Here is a 14,201-nt window from a genome sequence, read left to right as displayed (position 1 = left end):
ATTCCAGATACCCTTTTGGAAGTGATCCCAGAAAGATAACACAATCAATGAAACACAGTTCTGGCTTGATCATCTATAGATACGAACTACCCAGAAACATACTGCCTTTTTTTTTTTTTATGGTCTAACCTTAGGTGGGGTACATATCTGGACTTCCCACCTAGATCTCAAAATATCTTCCCTAGCTTCCCTGCGGAATAGTAGATATTAAGGAATAAACAAACAAAAAAATAGACAAAACCAGTTGGGAGATGGAGATCTGCAGATACTAACAACCATATATAAAATAGATAAAAAAACAAGTTGCTACTGAATAGCAGCGGGAACTATATTCGATATCTCATAGTAACCTATAATGAAGAAGAATATGAAAAGGAACATAGGTGTGTATACATATGACTGAAGTATTGTCCTGTGCACCAGAAACCGACACAACGTTGTAAGCTGACTATACTTCAATAAATAAATAAATAACAGACAAAACCAGGTTCTCCCCAGGCCATAGATTAGAATAACCTGGGAAGCTTTTCAGACAAGGAGCCCAGGGGTCACTATCTGGAGGGCAGGGGACACTCACAAAAAGGGAATCAAAAGTATCTCCTGGAACCAGGATAGCCTTGTTCTCAGGGAACTTGCACCTCTTCCGAGCCACAGATACACTCTGGGAGGGAGGCTCACGGGTGGACTATGGATGGTGGAGACTTGGGGCTCCAGTCTGACCCCTGTACCAGGACAGAGCGTGCCCAGGGCTGGAGGACACGGAGGGTGGAGCTGGTCAGCCTGTCCCGGGATGGCATATGGGTCCAGAGGTAGAATCACTGCTGCTCCAGGAAACACTGGTGACTTCCTAAGAGTCCCCTGGGGAGACGCAAGGCCAGAGAGAGGGTCCCTGCGAGGGGGGAGAGCGCTCTCAGAGTGAGAAACGCAGGGAGATCCCTGATGGAAGAGGGGCAGAGGGCAGGGCTGCGCTCACAGCTCCCAGGCCTCCTAACCTTGCCCTGCAGCTCCAAAACTCTGTGGTCCGATCCCTTCCGGGGTCAGAACCCGTTCCCCAGTGATTACAAAGGTACTTGGTGGCGCCAGGGCCCGCAGTCCATTTCTGGGCCCCTGAGAGCATGTACTTCAGGAGATCCTGGAAGCTACCCAGCCGCATAGCCCAGGGCCTGTGATCCAAGGTCAGGGTGCCCCTTCTAGACTGTTCTAGAAGCCTGTGGCTTCACCCCTTGCTGCTGGGATACATCCGTGTTCCTGGCCTCACAGCCCTAAAGTTGGTTTTCTGGTGTTAGGATTTTAAAATAATTAAAATATTTTAAAATACCAATGCCTAGGCACTGCCCCAAGCCAATTAGTCTCTAGGGAGCAGCCCACAGGCTCCGGGCATTAATCTCTCCTGTATCCAGACTGTTCCCTAAACCTGCCTCACAGAAATGCCACGCCTTCAGCAAGCGGGCACATAGGGAGCTTCTGAGGACCTGGGAGCCGTGCTAAGAGGACACTTATTGACAAAACAGAGACTCCCAGACATAGAAAACAAACTTCTGGTTACCGGGGGGGAGGGGGAGGGTGGAGTGATAAACTGGGAGCTCAGGATTTGCAGATATTAACTACTGTATATAAAATAAATAAACAAGGTCCTACCATATAACACAGGGAGCTATATTCAATATCTTATAATAGCCTATAATGAAAAGAGTCTGAAAAGAATATATGTATGTATAACTGAATCACTATGGAGTACACCTGAAATTAACACAACATTGTAAACTGACTATACTTCAATTTGAAAAAGAAGACGACACCGCGAGAACACAGCAGTTTCGGACGCTCCCAGCCACAGGTTTCCAAAGCACTGCCCAGGCAAGCTGGAAATTCATGAGCCCCTAGTGGGAGTCCATAAAGTAAAGATTATTTTCATGATCCCACTGAAGTAAATGTCTCTTCAGTTTTGCTGGCATTCGCATTGCTGGAGCACAAACAGTGGGGGTGAAGCTGCCAGCCTTTGCACCACCCAAACGGCAGCGGTGGTCACGTGACTCTCCACTGCAAGGGCTTGTTCCTCTTAGCATTCTGCCTGATGAAGCAGTGAAAAAAGTATTAAGTGTGTGGAATTCAAGCTGGCCTGGAGGTCTCCTCTGGCCACCCCAGGACGATGGTTCTGGAGAAAAGCCCCTGCTGGACTGTTTGCAGTGGGAGCCAATCTGAATGGATGCTTTTTCAGGGAATAATATTTTTACTTGCAAGAGTGAAATTTCATTTTACTTAAAAGAATGATGGACCAACAAACAATGGCTATTGAGCCTCGGGTATTTGACAGAAGTTTCTTCGAAAATGAACAAAGCGAGCTTGTCACTTCGAGGGAAACAATGACAGTATTTGCAACTACTGAAAAAATCTGAGCATTCAGGCAAAAATGAGAAATTGGCAAGACTCGACCCTGCTACCTCAGCTTGACAGCCTCCGAATATTTGAGGATTTTTCTGAAGGGATTGGTGGTTACATTACCAATGTGATTTTTTTTAATACTGTGTGTGTACATTGGGGAAAATGTGTCACTCAGTGAATCTGGGTGACATTACATGCTTGAGTAACAGATCTGTTCAAAGTGCAGTTTGGACCAGTGCTTTAGAGACACACGGAGCATAAATGGTTTCAGATTCCACGGTGAAATTAACCTTTAAGAAACTTAACAGATACACATTATGGCATATAAAACAGATAAACAACAAGAACCTACTGTAGAGCACAGGGAACTATATTCAATTTCTTATAATAACTTATAATGGAAAATAATCTGAAAAGAAAAAAATATACATGTATATATATGTATAACTGCATCACTTTTCTGTACACCTGAAACTAACATTGTAAATCAACTACACTTCAATAAAAAAAAAAACTACCTGTTATGTTTTGGTGCCATGACAACAAAGCAGACGACCAGCTACCTGGAAAGGCTATGAAAGACCACGTACCCCCTTAGCCCAGGAGCTCTGCGTTGGAACACTTCAACCAAAACAACCTACGGCAACACACTGATGTCTGCAGTGACCAGAAGAGCCCAGCCGTCTTCCAAGGAGCCAGATTCCAAAGAGACGCCCAGAAATGTAAACCAGTGCCACTCTTCTCACTAAATTGATTTTTGAAACATAGTTATTTTCCACAACAATATGTTATTTATGTTCACATGCAATAGCTCTATCTTTTTAATACATTAATAAATATTGAAAAAGTTCCCAGTTTCAAACAGGGTAAGTATATACTTTTGTAATTTAATTGAAGTACAGTCAGTTTACAATGTTGTGTTATATATTTTACATATAGTAGTTAGTATCTGCAAATCCCAAACTCCCAATTTATCCCTCCTCACTCTCTTTCCCCCTTGGTAACTGTAAGTTTGTTTTCTATGTCTGTCAGTCTGTTTCTGTTTTGTAAATAAGTTTATGTGTCTCATTTTTTCAGATTCCACATATAAGTTATATCATATAATACTTTTCTTTCACTGTCTGACTTACTTCACTTAGTATGACAATCTCCAGGTCCATCCATGTTGCTGCAAATGGCATTACTTTATTATTTTTTGTGACAGAGTAGTATTCCATTGTATAAATATACTACAACTTCTTTATCCAGTCATCTGTCGATGGACATGTAGGTTGCTTCCAGGCCTTCACTATTGTGAATAGTGCTGCTGTGAACATTGGGGTGCTTGTATCTTTTCATATTAGAGTTCCCTCTGAATGTATGTCCAGGAGTGGGACTGCTGGATCATAGGGTAAGTCTATTTTTAGTTGTTTAAGGAATCTCCATACTGTTCTCCATAATGGATGCACCAACAGTGTAGGAGGATTTCCTTCTTCCCATGCCCTCACCAGCATTTATTTACAGGGGAAATATTAATAGATATAATCCACCTAAACAAAACCTCCTTGGGGTTCTTCATCATTCTGAGGACTGAAAAGGAATCCTGAGACCAAAACGTTGGAGACCTGCAGCTTCAATGCCAACCTGAATCCATCGGGGAAGGGTGATGCCCAGGGAGCCCTCACAGACATCCTGACACACACGGTGGGCACTTGGCTCAGTCCCTCCAGGGCCGTATGTTGGGTGCCAAACACGTTCACCACGAGACATGTCAAGGCCCAGGTCGGGGCTCAGCCCCACAGATGGGAAACAGTGGTGCTCGATTCTGAGGCTCTGGAGAAAGACAGCTCTCAAGCCCCGCTTCTTGGGGCTGCCTGCACTGTTGGAGCCCCCAGTGACTCCAGGAAGTTGGGAGAATCCTTTCAAGGGCCCAGAAGTGGAAGAGTAGAAGCATCTCAGAAAAGCAGAGAGAGTCCAGGAATCTGGAGTCCCAAAACTCCACAGTAACTCCCCCAGGTGAGTAGAACGTCCACTCTATGGTCACAATGCTAGACAAGCCAAAGAGGGAGAGGAGTATTTGTATGGGCATGCTTCCTCTTCTGATCGGATTTTTCCTAGCTATGATGGAGCTGGCAGTCATTTACACTTTAGTGAGATATACACAGGTGAACCCTGTATAGCTTTTCCTCACATTGAGCAGAGGCACTGGAGGAGCAAACCTTGTGCAAATACGCGCGCATGCGCAGGTGGGGTGGAGCAGCCTAGAGCCCACAGCTTCGGAGAAGACTGTGGAAGTGATCGAGGCAGAGGAAGTGCTGGAAAGCAGCTGACGATTCCAAGGGTCAGAAAATAAAGTATTCAGTGAAAGGAGTGAATGGTGATTTGGGGGGGGGGGTAGGTTTATTTATTTATTTTTCATTTTTTAAATTGAGGTACTGGGGATTGTACCCAGGACCTCGCGCATGCTAAGTACGCATTCTACGACTGAGCTATACCCCAGGAATGAATGGTTTTAAATTTTCTGTTTTAATTTCTGAGATGCTAAGTATCTTTAGCTATAACCCACATCAGCTCTTTGGTGCCTTTTAAATTTTTTAAACGTTTAATGAACCACCGAGACCAAAAAATTAGAGAATCAGTCCTCGGTGGCAGCTGTCAGTCGCCCTTAGGTGTCACTTTAGCACCAGGATTACCCATCAGCTTCACCTCAAGTGTTAAGGAGGGGAGGGCTGTCGTTCCCAGGTTCACACAGCGAGTCACCTGTCTGCCCCTAAATGTCCATCCTGCCGGGCCCATCAAGACGTGGTTGCAGGAAAGATTGTCACCGAATTACGTCCTGGTCTGGCCATCACCCTTGGTGGGCAAAAGTAAATGGTGCTATGTTTCCAAAGAAATAGGAGACTGGGCTGTAGAGGAAGGGGAGGCAACCAGCTGGTCCTCATCCCCGGCTCTTTCTGAGATCAAGGACCCCTGAATCACCTTGCCTCAGAGCACAGATGACTCAGCTGGAAAAGGACCCACCAGGAGGCTCGGGCCCGCGTCCTAACAGCATCGCCCAGGAGAGGTGACCACCAATGGTCAGTCGGAGCCCCTGGAAGGCTGAGATGAAGCACGTGGACCAGGCATCCCTCCGGTCCCCACACCCAGGGTTGGGGCAGACGCCACCAAGACCCCTTCCCAATCAGTGCCAGTCAATGCCCAATGCATCTGAATCAATTCCTGGAAGTTCTGTAATGCCTGGGTGCATGCCCGGCTGTATCTGTGTATTCCTTCCTTTTTCCTAGAACGGTCTGAGCGCATATTTTCCTCTCCTGGCAGTAAGGCCAGACTCAATCTGGTCTGGGCTTAGATGTCACCAGATCCGACCAGGCTTTGCCTCATGGTGTGTTATTGGGAGGGATAGACTGAAGGAACAGAAACTCCTTTCAGAGGTCACTGAGCATGCAAGGAGCAACACATCAAAGGGGTCCTGACTTCCTGAGGGCCCCCCTGTCCTCTATCAAGGCCCCGGCTGTTGTAACAGACAGTCTGATGGCCAGGGAGATGCTTTGGGGAGTTGCCCCTAGCAGCTTCCACTAAAGCTGGGGTCCCTGGCTGCTACATAGAAGTTTTTCTTCCCAGCAAACAGCAGCTCTGCTCCGCCTCTGGTGTGCAGCGCAGCTCCAGCCGGGGCCCCGGGACAGTGGGCCTCAGCCCAGCTCTGCGCCCTGCCCTCTCCCCGCATCTTCTCCACCAGGAAAATCTGGCTTCAGACCCCCTCTCCAGAGGTCCCACTCTCCACTTCCTTTAGGCAGGAGCACTGTTAGCACTGGGCTGAACATCAGTCCCCACCCCAGTTCTCTGACACGGAAAAGGACGTTTCTCCATGCCCTGCCCCAGCTGTCATTTGCTCAGAGAATCACCCTCCCAGGCCCTGTGCTGGAATCTGGGGGCAGCTGAGTGTCTTCCTGCTCCTGGCAGCCGCCGTGGGCACTGTCTGCATTCACAGAGCCCTGAGCATGCATTCACAGCCCCCAGGGCTCTAGCAAATTACCAAAGCCGAGAGCCCTGGGGGCTGTGTCTCCTGTGAATCACCCTCTGACTGTGGGACGGTCCACAGTCCAGCCGAAAACCTCTGTAAGCAAGTGAAGGAGGGCGGAATCTCTTAAACGTTATGCTTCCTAATGTTTCACTCCTGGCAACCAGATCCCAGTGATTTTTCAGGTTTTTAAGCCAGATCCATTTTCCCTTCCTTCCTTTTCTTACAAAGTAAGACCACCAGGAACAGCATCATGGTTCTGTCAGAGAACCACCTTGCTTTTAGGAGAGGCAGGCTGAAGTGACCAGGGGGGCATGTCCTGTCAATGTTCACATGGCTCGTGTGCACACGAGTGCACATATACACATACACACGTGCATGCGAGCACACATGAGAAAGAGACACAGCAGGCGTGTCCACCTGTTAAATAGTGATCTAGGTGAAGTAGAAATGGGTGTTCATTGTACTATTTTTTTCCGCTCTTCTTATAGGCTTGAAATGTTTCAAAAATAAGTTTACAAGGGAAAAAAAGCCCTAAAAATGAATCCCAGCTTCCCAGGTGAGCCCTATCGACCTTCCGCCAGCAGAAGCATTTCTTTAGGCTTTCGGAGTTTTCCACAGCGGCAGTGTCTGAGACACCAAAATGCTGGATGTGGTGGGGGAGGGCACAACTCAGTGGTAGAGTGCGTGCTTAGCATGTACGAGGTCCTGGGTTCAATCCCCAGTACCTCCATTAATAAGTAAATAAACCTAATTACCTACCCCCCGCCAGCAAAACAAAACTAACGACAACAAAATGCAAGACGGGAGCTGAGGAGTCTCCAAACCCTTCGGGCTCCACCAGCGAGAACTCCTCGCGGTGGCTTGCTGGACCTCTTTAAAGAGCTCCCCAAGCATGGCCCGGGCAGTCCTGTTCACAGGGATCACTGGGCAGCGCAGGCCTGCTGGGCGGCCGGGACAGGAGCCCCACCTAGTGGTGGGACCCGGCATGAGCACCTCCGCGCCGGCCTGGCACCCACCCCACCCCATCCCCACCTCAGGCCCCTCGTGGGACCCGCTCTTGGGCAGCAGTTGAGAGGCAGTAGGTAGCGTAAAACAAAAGAGGGCTTTGGAGGCAGACAGAAAGCAACAGGTGCTCAGTAAATATCCGCTGACTGCGTGGACCACTGGGCTCCAAACCCCGACCTGGGACTCACGGTCATTCTGAGTTTTGAGCGAGCTATGGCACATCTCTGAGCCTCTGTTTTCCTCTCTGCAGAGTAGGGTAATAAAAGCCTCCAGGGGGCGGTGGCGAAGATTCAGAGTGAAGGAAGGTCAAACATCGTATGATCTCACTTGTACGTGGAATCTAAAACAAGGACACAAATGAATTTGTTTACAAAATAGAAACAGACACACAGACACAGAAAACAAACTTATGGTTACCAGTGGGGAAAGGGGGAGGGGGAGGGATAAATTAGGAGTTTAAGATTAACATATACAAAACAGATAACCAACAAGGCCCTCCTGTATAGCACAGGGAACTATATTCAATTTCTTTTAATAACTTACAATGGAAAAGAAACTGATAAAGAATAGGTAGGTAGGTAGGTAGATAGATAAATAGATAACTGAATCACTTTTCTGTACACCTGAAACACTGTAAATCAACTATACCTCAATTTTTAAAAATGAAAAAAGAAAAAAAAAATCAGCTTCCCCTGGAAGAAAAATGTGATGCCGAGGACTTCAAAGAGCCAGAATGAGAACCGCCCCACCTGGTCCCTTATCCAACATCCCTTCCCCGATGCTGCAAACCCACGGGTCGGGGTTTCCCGAGGGTCGGGGTTTCCCCAGCTCCGGGAGCCCCACTGTGGGCCTGTGTGCAGCTTTAGCTAAAGGTGAGGACTAGGTGGTCACGGTTCACGTCTTGTGATCCCACCCCCTTAACCCCTTCCCACCCATGTGACCGGACCAGTGACCAGAAGCTCGTTACTGACCTGTGACCTCGCCTGCGGGTGAAGATGAGTCTGGTCTGCCCAGTGCTGGCTCTCGGAAACGAGAGGTGGGAAACCAGGAAAGGATGTGGTGGGGTGGTGTTTGGGGCAGAGTGGACACTGATTTGGAATAGAGAATTTGTATTTGTTCTGTAATAGAGAATTTGACTGGCCTCCGTCCCTGGTTCCTGGGAAGGAGCCAGGGTTTAGAAACCCTTGGGATTTCCTGAGCATTATCCATGATTGATCCCTTGGACCACACCTGATGGTCAACACTAACAAGGTGACTCAGAACAACCAACCAGGTGACTAAGGGTTGGAACTTCGAGCAACGTCATCTCAGCCTGACCTTGGGGTGGGGGGCAGGGATGGAGTCATGTGGGCAACGATTCAATCACTCATACGTCATGAAATCTCAATAAACAGTCTGACACCAAAGTTCAGGGGAGCTTCCCTGGTTGGCCATACTCTGCATGTGGTCACACCTGGACGTGCCAGGAAGATAATGTGTCCTGGGGACAACTGACCCCAGGGCATCTCTCCCTTTGACTGGTTCTGATTTTTGCTCCTGTGGTATAACAAAACTGTCACCCTAAGCGTAGCCTCTCCTGAGATTTGTGAGTAGTTCTAGCAAATTACCAAAGCCGAGGGGGTGGTGAGAACCCCCAGATTTGTAGCCCGCTGGTCAGAAGAGTGGCTGGCCTGGGGACCCTGGAACTTGCGGCTGGTGCCCAAGCGAGGGCAGTCTTGTGGAGGACAGTGCCTTTGACCTGGGACGTCTGGCCCAAATCGGGCAGTGGGTGTCAGAAGCCATTGCAGTAGTATTTGCTGATTTCCATCTTGTAAATACTCCTACCATGCCTGATTTCAAAGTTAGCGTAAAACATACAATCAGCTGTGAGCCTTGTGGTGCAAAACAGCTCCAGCCCACAACCGGGTGGGAGCCAGGGCTCAGCATCTCCAGCCTTGGTGGAGGGGTGCTGGACAGAGCACAGACCGGGGGCAGTATCAGGACCACAAGGGGAGAGGGGTGGGGAGCAGAGGTGCCATGTCGCAGAGGCTCTGGGGCAGAGGAAAGATGCTCAGGAGGGGAGGAGGGAGGAGAGAGGCAGACCCGGAGAGCTGGGATAATACAAACCTTCCTCCCATGGACCAGACATCGGGCAAGAACAGCTGTGGGAGGTCGACGTTCTACCAGCTGGGGAGCCCAGGGCCTGGATGGTCCAGTCTCTTCACAAAGTCCTGCAGCTTGTCAACAGACCCCAGGCGAGGGGTTTCCAGCACCACCGGGACCTCACTTTCCATCTAGACTGACTGTTGCCAGTGATTAGGTTCTTATTCAGTCGCAGAAAGAATTCAGAGACTGGACACAGAGGTTAAGAAAGTAAAGTGAGGATTTATTAAGAGACAGACGGTACGCTCTCAAGGGGAGAGCGGGCAGGCTCCTGTGAACAGCTGCCCTGAGTTTCTTTGGCAAGTTGGTTCCCTAGGGTGTACAAATGAATGGGCAGAATATTCACTGGGGAGGGAAGGGTTTGGGGTCGTATTCCCTGATTATCATCCCAGTTCCACCTTCCAGAAGGGAGGAGAGATTTTTGTCCTTATTTAGTCTGGATCAGAAGTGTCACGGCATCAGTGCACGATGGGTACCTCTAATCTGCAAGGCTAATTTTATTGAAATGAGGGCATAATGAGCAAAAGGTTACATTTGGACACTGGAGATTCCTGCCTTTCCCACATTTCTTTGTTGGCCTCTAGGCTACTTGTCACCCCAAAATGTGTGATTTCCAATCAGCCCAGAGGTTCCTGCTTTTTTTTTGTCTGCGCGGGGACTCCTGGTGTTTACATGATGTATTGTTTCCTGCACTTGGCCCATGTCCCATTTTTTTTACCCAATTCCTGCCATTTGGCCTGTGTCCCCCTTTCTCTGCTCATATCTGGCTGTCTGCTTGCTCTAACAGCTCAGTCCCCCAGGACAAACCTTAACGGTTCACACATTCCTGTCCTGGGTTCCTTGTGGCTTAGATCCGCCACACTGACCTGGGAACTCAGCATTCAGACTATTCCCCACCCTTGTGTACACCCAGCTGCAGTTTGTATCGAGCAGTAATATTTTGTGAGGCCTCTTCACTAAGCAATGTGGGGAAAGACCCACAGAGTTAACCTTTCCTGAGTCCCAGCTCTGGGCCCCAGCTTCATATACATTATCTCATTTAATATTTATCAGGCAGAGTAGCGACCCTGTGTTTATGCAAAGACCCCAAGGTCCTCGAGTGGTTGCCAAGATCCATCGCTGGACAGCTCTGAGGTCTGGACAGACCCAAGGCCCCATCTCTCTGCACCAAAGGCGGGAGGCATCTCAGGGGTCTGACAACTCATCCCAGGGGCTTCGGGCTGGGGGGATGGGAGCAGGGCTGGAGGAAACCCGTGTGGTAGTGATGGTCAGGATGCTAGTGGCAGAGGGCTGGGGGGGCCCAAACTCTAGGGCTGAGCAGATGCCACTTGCCTCCCGAGATGGGTCCCCTGCCTGGCACTGCCAACTGGCCTCCCTCCCAGAGGCAGGGCTGTTTGCTCAGGGAACCCACGAGAAATCATCTGTTTATGGAAATCACTTCCAGCCCCTAGAGGAGGGTGGTACTTCTCCATCTCTACCCAAAGCCCCAACACTGTTTCGTTTCCCTTTGAAAAGCACAGTTTGAAATGAAAAATGTTCTGGCCAAACTTCCTTTCCCACAGAAGGCAATTTCCAACACCCCGTGGGCCCTGGGGGCTGACTCAACATCGCCTCCCAGCAGCGGCCCCATCCCGGTCTGGCCTCTCTGGTCCCACCCAGGCTCCGGGGAACCCAGATGGCCTCTGCCAAAAAGGCTGTGAGCCCAAGTTTTCGCCAAGGAATCCGTGTGTAATACTAACAGAACCACCTACCACACGCCTGGCATTTTAAAACCCACGCTGGGGACCGGGAGTCCTCGTGGTTTGATCATAGTCACAAAATGACCTGCCCCAAGGGCCAGCTCTCTGCAGGGACCTCTGCTCCCCACCCACCCAGAACCCGCTGTCACAGAGTCCAAGGGTGGCACACGTCAGGGAGTTCTAGAGAAGGTTTCTATTATCCGAGAGCTCAAGCAGAGCCTTGATGCAACACAAGGCATTAGGCAGTGACTACAACCTTCCTCCCCTCCTACAGTCATCCTGAGAGACACACAGCACCGGCCTTTCACCAGGGCCGCCACGGGACACACCGACCTTGGGACCCGTCAAGGTCATTCTGGTTTGTGGCGTCCCTGGCTGCCTACACCTGTCTCTGTCCCAACGGGGGCGGGGGGGTCCTTCTCCTCTTCGGTCCTTATGCTCCTGTGATGGACACATTCGGGGACTGGGAACGAGGAATACGTTGCAGGGACCCAAACGAAAAAGGCCTGGGAGTGAAAGATAAACTGACCCTTTCCAAAGTGAAGGCAGGGCTTCTTCTAGCATCAGTGTGGTAGATCACCGCATAGAAATGCGGTGGAGGCAGGTATTGGAAACACCCTTTTGAAGGCAAGAATGAATACAAGAAAAGTAAAACAACTTAAGGCCAAACATTTTGGAGAGCATGTTTGTTAGTTTCCTGTCACGGGCCATAACAAATGACCACAAACTTAGTCGCCAAACACACACAAGATATACTGGGGATCCCACTCCTGGGCACATATCCAGAGGGAACTCTAATTCAAAAAGCTACCTGCACCCCAATGTTCATAGCAGCACTGTTTACAACAGCCAAGACATGGAAGCAACCTAAATGTCCATCGACAGATGACTGGATAAAGATGTGATATGTTTATACAATAGATTACTACTCAGCCATAAAAAAGAATGAAATAATGCCCTTTGCAGCAATGTACATGGACCTGGAGATTGTCATATTAAGTGAAGTAAGTCAGACAAAGATAAATATCATGATATCACTTATATGTGCAATGTAAAAAATGACACAAATGAACTTATTTACAAAACAGCAGACTTACAGACATAGAAGACAAACTTACTGTTACCAAAGGGGGTCGGGGGAGGGATAAATGAGGAGTTTGGAATTTGCAGATACACACTACAATATAAAAAATAGATAAACAGTAAGGTCCCATATTGAATGATATTCAATATCTTACAATGACCTATAATGAAAAGATTATGAAAAAGAATATATTTATGTGCATAACTGAATCACGATGCTGTACACCAGGAACTAACACAGCATCGTAAGTCCACTGGACTTCAATTTTAAAAAATGAGGTGACCTCTAGATCCAGCTACAAATATACAGGAGAAACGGGCTAGAAGCACCTGCCGGGTGACACCACAGGATAGGATCAGCGCCATCCAGTTCTTGGGGCATTGCACAGGGCAGACACCTTGATTTCTTCAAGAAATAAATTGGAAGGAAATTTTTGCAAAGAAAGAGGAAGAGAAAGAGACCCCTAGAAGATACGTAAGAGACACATCCATCGATCTCAAGGGAAGGGACCAGGACCTTCTCACCCGACTGCCTCTTTTCAGGTAAGGCTGCAACGGCTGTGAATAGAGCAGTGGGTGGTGGGGACCCCACATTCCCCTCCCAACCCCAGCCAAGGGAGAGGGCTTCCTAGTCACTTAGAGGGAGCCTGGCCCCGGTCACCTGGAGTCTATGGGGTAGAGCCTGGTGCCCACCTCACTCTGAAAGAGTCCCCATGCAGGAGGGGACCATGGAGAGGAAGCCACACCCGCCAATGACGGGGACACAGGAAGTCAGTCAGAGGGTCAGATTCTTGTCTCAGAGCAGGAGGGGCTGTGGGACCCAGACAGGAGGACTAGACCCTGGATGCCCAAGGGCAGAGGGACTGTCATGAAGCCACCTGGGGAGGAGAGTACAGCTGGAGGGTCCTTAAACCCCAAAGGAGGGGGAGTCAGCCCTGCATACCCGCCACTCCCTACCCCCAGGCCAAAGAGCCTGATGTCAGATCTCCTGTATCTGAAAGGACCCCTCTTCCCTCCCTCCTTCCTCCTGACCAGCTCCAAACAGAGAAGCCAGACAGCCTGGCTGTGGGAGTGGGTGGGCGAGGAGAGGGGGGACAAGGCAGAAGGGAGGGGAGCCAACCCCCAGCCCGGTCCCCTCCACAGGCTCCCAGCCAGAGCCGTCCAGAACCAGGGAAGCAGAAGTGCTGGCCTTCACGTGATTTTCTGAGATGTTTATTACACGGGACTGGATATTTTCATTATTCACTGAGAGTGTTACAGAGGCTGAAAGTAACTCGAGCTTTTTTCCTTTTCTAGGAGTGATCTAAAATGTACTGGAAACCGCCCAAGGCTTCATGTGAGGCTGGAAGTGACCACAGCACAGGCTGGAAGGGACAGCAGTGAGAGAGGAAAGGCCATTTTCAGTCTCACCCTAAGAACCCGGCACGGCCAGGAGCTGGAGATACTAGTCTGCTGGCCGCTCTGGTTCTGCCAGCCCAGCATCCTTCCCCCTCCTTCCTCCTTTGGTCAGGGCGCCTGTCAATCCCAGCTGAGCCAGGCTAATGCCTTGGCGAAGGTAAACCTTGAACCTGGAGATGGGGATCCAGTACTCAGAGATCCAGCAATGACGGTCCTTGCTCAGTCCCTCCGGGTTTCTGGCTGCTCAGTTCTCCCTTCAGTTTGGTGACTGGCCCCGCCACCCCCTATTCAGCCTGTTGCCTGTGAGCCACAGTCCCCGTGGACATGGCTCCTTGGCCTCAAGGGGGAATTGGAGCAACTTCCCACTGGGCGCCTGCCCAGATTCTCACCTGATTCCCTGCCCTTGGCCATCTCTCAGCCCCGGCCAGCTGCTGACCCCTTCTGTTCGGCCA

Source organism: Vicugna pacos, chromosome 5 (assembly GCF_048564905.1).
Source record: "Vicugna pacos chromosome 5, VicPac4, whole genome shotgun sequence".
Taxonomy (NCBI): domain Eukaryota; kingdom Metazoa; phylum Chordata; class Mammalia; order Artiodactyla; family Camelidae; genus Vicugna; species Vicugna pacos.
This window is presented reverse-complemented; position numbering follows the sequence as displayed.